The sequence below is a fragment of the Corvus kubaryi genome, unplaced genomic scaffold (assembly GCF_017639235.1).
Source record: "Corvus kubaryi isolate FWS band 111438036 unplaced genomic scaffold, C.kubaryi_AGA036_p1.0 36938, whole genome shotgun sequence".
Classification (NCBI taxonomy): Eukaryota; Metazoa; Chordata; class Aves; order Passeriformes; family Corvidae; genus Corvus; species Corvus kubaryi.
Window position 1 is genome coordinate 38,144 of NW_024580987.1, and position 5,672 is coordinate 43,815.

Here is a 5,672-nt window from a genome sequence, read left to right on the forward strand (position 1 = left end):
CCGGCAGGAGGCACGGCCCGATCCCAGGCATCACCCAAAGGCTCCTCAGGATCCTGGGGGGCCCAGCAGGGCCCGGCAGCGCAGCCTCTGCCCAGGGACAGGAGTTTGGGAGCTCAGGGACAGCGGGATGGGCTTGGGGAGTGAGCGGATCCCAGGAACTGGGAAAATCCCAGGGGACAACGCGGACCCTCAGGAAATCCACCCGGAGCCCTCCTGAGGCAGCAGCAGCAGCCGGGCCAGGACACGGGGCGGCCTCGCAGGGTGGCACCTCCGGGCGGGGACGTGGGGCCAGCTGGGCAAAAGTGGGATTTGGGGAGCTCCGCACTGGGAATTGGGGCTGGAAGAGTCACTGGGGACTGTCCCCAACCCCTTGGGCCAGGAACGGTCACTGATCACTGTCCCCAACCCCCTGGGCCGTGCCCAGCCCCCGCCCCGGGTGGCACCAGCAGCACAAAAGTGGCACCAGCCGGCGTGGATTTCACCCGAACTGGGCTGAGGTGGCCCCAAAACAGCCCCGGCAAGAGCAGAGATCCCGACGCGGGCCCCGAGGGCTCGCAGCAGGGTCCCCTCCCGGGGCCACCACCGGCCTGGCCGCCAGCAGTGCCACAGGAAGGGACACTCAGCCCCCTGGAATGCGGCTCCCGGCTCTGGGAAGAGCTGCTCGGGCAGTGGGGAGGGCACAGGGACAGGGAATTGCTGTGCCAGGAATGCGGGGACACCGCGGAGGGCCCGGAAGGAGCCCGGGGATGTCCCCGGCAGCGGGGACAGCTCAGCCCCGCCGGCCACGGCTGCCCTTGAGGCTCCTCTGGCTCCGGGACAGCGCCGGGCACCGGGCGCGGGGGCACAGGGCAGCGGCCAGCGCCTCCCGGGCCTTCTGTGCACGTCGGGAGCAGCAGAGTTGGGGAAACTGATGGGATTTGGGGTGGGAAAGCACAACAAAGGCACTTCCAGGGCAGGGACAGCAGCACAGGGATCGGCACCGAGCCCAGCCAGAGCCTTCCCTGCCACCAGGGGAGGCCCAGCGGTGCCCACCCACGGTCAGCCAGGGCCACTCCGAGGCAGGAAGGGGTTAAACAGAATCCTGGGTGAGAGCGGAAATCGCGGAAAAAGCGGCTCCGAGGCTGACGCGATGAAAGAAGCCGAGATTTAGGCAAAAGCAGCGCCGCGGGAAGGAATTTGTCCCTCACTTCGCCGGGATGGAGGCACCGCGGGAGCCTTCCCGTGGCTGCGGGATGGAGCTCGGGATCCGCCCGGGATCGGGAAGATCCCGGCACAGGAACGGCTCCGGGGTGTCGGGAACAGCCCAAAGGAGCGGGGACAGCCAAGGACCCCCGGAGCCGCCGTGGCTGCCCCGTCCCTGGCGGGTCCCGGGCCGGGCGGGGCTCGCAGCCCTCCCCGCATGCCCGCGGCTCCTTCCCCTGGCGCTGCACACCCGCTCATTAGCGAGATCATTAGCCCGCCCCTCATTAGCGAGCCGCGCTGCTCCCGGTGGCTTCCCGTGGTGACGTCCCTGGGTCCCTCCCTGTCCCCGCTCGGCTGTCGCGTGTCCCGATGGCGCTGATAAGAGCGAGATAAGCGCCGGCTCAGCACAGCCCGCCGCTGCTCCCGCGGCCTCAGCACGAGCCCCAGGACCCTCCGGCCACTGCCCCCGCCCCGCCGGCCACTCCTGCCCTGTCCCCACCGGCTCCTCCGGCCCCCAGCGGCAAGGACGCGCCGCAGGTTTGGCCGTGGCCGAGCCCGGCCGCTGCGGGGAGGCGCGGATCGGGACGAGACCGCGGCTCTCCCGGACCTTGGAGAGTCCCCGGGGCTCGCGAGTGCCCGGCGGGAGCTCCCCGGCTCCGGGAGCAGCTCCAGCCTCCCGCAGCTCTCCGGGAAGGCTTTGGCTTCCCCCGAACCCTGCCCCGAGCCCCTGGAGCTGCCCCGGCGGGTCCGGGGCTGCTTCATCATTTCCCGTTCCTAAATCCCCTTCCCTGCGCTCTTGTCCCGCTCTCCATCCTCTTCCCAGTCTTGTCCGCATCCCGACAGCTCAGCCGGGCACTGAGCACCGGGAGAGTTCGGAAAAACGTTTAAATTCATGGGGTGAGCCCCAAATCCCACTGGTCATCCCTTCCCGGACTGCTGCGGGGCTGGAATTCCATCCAGGAGCTGCTTCCGCGGGTGTGTGGAGGATTCCCAGCTCTCCCCTCAGCCGTGGGCATGAAACAGGGAGAAGCCTTGAGCTTGAATTCCCTTCCAAGCCAAGAATTCCCTGATTTTCTGATGATTCGGTGGGAAAGGGGTGATTTTTGGGAGCCGGCTGATGCATGAGCTCTCCTGAAAACGTGACGAGAACTGCGGAATTCCACCGCCAGTGGAAGGCTGGTGACAATGGATGAGCTCCGGAGTTTGTTCCCCGCTCCACCACCAAAAAGAAAATCAGGAAAAAATTAAACTCGGGAGAACCAGCGAATTCCTTTTCCTCGGTGACACTTCCCCAAAAATCGGGAGGGCTCTGTCCCAGCCCGGAGCGGGGACGCTGATCCTGCAGGTCGGGCTGGGAACGGGATGGAGGGAGGAGATTTGTCCCTGTCCTTGCCGAGGGGGACACGCGGGGAGCTCAACGCTCAAACCCCGAATTCCCTCGGGATCGGGATTGTGCCAGGGAACACCCGACTCCCTAAACAAACAGGAAAAGCCGGCGAGGGGCCGCTGCCCTGGACCGGAACCCAAAATTCCCGACACTTTGAAGCTTTTCAGGCGTTCAGCCCTGGGGAGCCGACAAAGCCGGAGATAATTCCAGGGCGTCGCTCGCTCCTCTGGATCTGCTTGGAATGAGGGACCCGAAAGGCTCAGGGTGGCCTTTCCTCCGTCCACGGGGCAGGAATGTCCAGCTCCAGAGGCTCCCTAGGGATGGGAGGGTCAGATCCCGGCTCGGCGGTTGCGGGAGGGGATGAATCCGCTCCAAATCGGGGAGATAAACGGGATCTGCAGTGTCAGGAGCGGGAGAAATCTGATTTTCCGCGCATCATGGGAAGTGGGGATGAGCAGAAGCCGGGAAACTTCCCAAACCGGGCTGGGGGGACGCTGGTCCCGCTTCTGGTCATGGAAAAGCCGCAGGTGAGCACAGGGAGAACCAGCCGAGCTCACCTAGGCACAGGGAGGAGCAGGAAATAATCGCAGCTCAGCTCGGCTCTTATCAGCAGCTTTACCTTCTCAGCCGCAGCTTTATCTCCTCCCGGCCAGGCTGCAGCAGGGAAATTTCGAGCTCTCCCAAAGGGTTTTTTTCCTGTGGTTTTTGTAGGATTTGCTCATTTTGAGGAGTTTCGGAGCCGGGTTTAACGTTTGGAAATTGCGCTGAGTGTTAATGGGACCTTTCAGAGAATTCCAGGATTACTGAGGTTGGAAAATCCCTCCAAGACCACCGAGTCCAAGCTGTGCCCGATTCCCCCAGGTCACCCAGAACAATGTCCAGCAATCCCTCAGGGGGAAACCTTCAGGGATGGCCACTCCCCGGGCAGCCCCTTCCAAGGCCTGGCCGCCCTTTCCAGGAGGGATTTTCCCAAATATCCGCCCTGAGCCTCCCCTGACACAGCTCGAGGCCGTTCCCTCTTGTCCTGGCCCCGTTCCCAGGGAGCAGAACTTGATCCCGTTTATTTCTTCCCATGAGGATGCCCCGGTAACTTCCTGGGAAGAGGATGGAGAGCGGGACAAGAGCGCAGGGAAGGGGATTTAGGAACGGGAAATGATGAAGCAGCCCCGGACCCGCCGGGGCAGCTCCAGGGGCTCGGGGCAGGGTTCGGGGGAAGCCAAAGCCTTCCCGGAGAGCTGCGGGAGGCTGGAGCTGCTCCCGGAGCCGGGGAGCTCCCGCCGGGCACTCGCGAGCCCCGGGGACTCTCCAAGGTCCGGGAGAGCCGCGGTCTCGTCCCGATCCGCGCCTCCCCGCAGCGGCCGGGCTCGGCCACGGCCAAACCTGCGGCGCGTCCTTGCCGCTGGGGGCCGGAGGAGCCGGTGGGGACAGGGCAGGAGTGGCCGGCGGGGCGGGGGCAGTGGCCGGAGGGTCCTGGGGCTCGTGCTGAGGCCGCGGGAGCAGCGGCGGGCTGTGCTGAGCCGGCGCTTATCTCGCTCTTATCAGCGCCATCGGGACACGCGACAGCCGAGCGGGGACAGGGAGGGACCCAGGGACGTCACCACGGGAAGCCACCGGGAGCAGCGCGGCTCGCTAATGAGGGGCGGGCTAATGATCTCGCTAATGAGCGGGTGTGCAGCGCCAGGGGAAGGAGCCGCGGGCATGCGGGGAGGGCTGCGAGCCCCGCCCGGCCCGGGACCCGCCAGGGACGGGGCAGCCACGGCGGCTCCGGGGGTCCTTGGCTGTCCCCGCTCCTTTGGGCTGTTCCCGACACCCCGGAGCCGTTCCTGTGCCGGGATCTTCCCGATCCCGGGCGGATCCCGAGCTCCATCCCGCAGCCACGGGAAGGCTCCCGCGGTGCCTCCATCCCGGCGAAGTGAGGGACAAATTCCTTCCCGCGGCGCTGCTTTTGCCTAAATCTCGGCTTCTTTCATCGCGTCAGCCTCGGAGCCGCTTTTTCCGCGATTTCCGCTCTCACCCAGGATTCTGTTTAACCCCTTCCTGCCTCGGAGTGGCCCTGGCTGACCGTGGGTGGGCACCGCTGGGCCTCCCCTGGTGGCAGGGAAGGCTCTGGCTGGGCTCGGTGCCGATCCCTGTGCTGCTGTCCCTGCCCTGGAAGTGCCTTTGTTGTGCTTTCCCACCCCAAATCCCATCAGTTTCCCCAACTCTGCTGCTCCCGACGTGCACAGAAGGCCCGGGAGGCGCTGGCCGCTGCCCTGTGCCCCCGCGCCCGGTGCCCGGCGCTGTCCCGGAGCCAGAGGAGCCTCAAGGGCAGCCGTGGCCGGCGGGGCTGAGCTGTCCCCGCTGCCGGGGACATCCCCGGGCTCCTTCCGGGCCCTCCGCGGTGTCCCCGCATTCCTGGCACAGCAATTCCCTGTCCCTGTGCCCTCCCCACTGCCCGAGCAGCTCTTCCCAGAGCCGGGAGCCGCATTCCAGGGGGCTGAGTGTCCCTTCCTGTGGCACTGCTGGCGGCCAGGCCGGTGGTGGCCCCGGGAGGGGACCCTGCTGCGAGCCCTCGGGGCCCGCGTCGGGATCTCTGCTCTTGCCGGGGCTGTTTTGGGGCCACCTCAGCCCAGTTCGGGTGAAATCCACGCCGGCTGGTGCCACTTTTGTGCTGCTGGTGCCACCCGGGGCGGGGGCTGGGCACGGCCCAGGGGGTTGGGGACAGTGATCAGTGACCGTTCCTGGCCCAAGGGGTTGGGGACAGTCCCCAGTGACTCTTCCAGCCCCAATTCCCAGTGCGGAGCTCCCCAAATCCCACTTTTGCCCAGCTGGCCCCACGTCCCCGCCCGGAGGTGCCACCCTGCGAGGCCGCCCCGTGTCCTGGCCCGGCTGCTGCTGCTGCCTCAGGAGGGCTCCGGGTGGATTTCCTGAGGGTCCGCGTTGTCCCCTGGGATTTTCCCAGTTCCTGGGATCCGCTCACTCCCCAAGCCCATCCCGCTGTCCCTGAGCTCCCAAACTCCTGTCCCTGGGCAGAGGCTGCGCTGCCGGGCCCTGCTGGGCCCCCCAGGATCCTGAGGAGCCTTTGGGTGATGCCTGGGATCGGGCCGTGCCTCCTGCCGGGATC

At 66.7% G+C, this 5,672-nt stretch overlaps 1 protein-coding gene across 1 annotated transcript in view; it reads right to left on the reverse strand.

Annotated features, from left to right (window-relative positions):
* The window catches only part of LOC121660797 (methanethiol oxidase-like), a gene marked incomplete at its 5' end in the record, with an annotated part of 33,613 nt that overhangs the window by 14,073 nt on the left and 13,868 nt on the right, over positions 1-5,672 (reverse strand). The window lies entirely within an intron of this gene.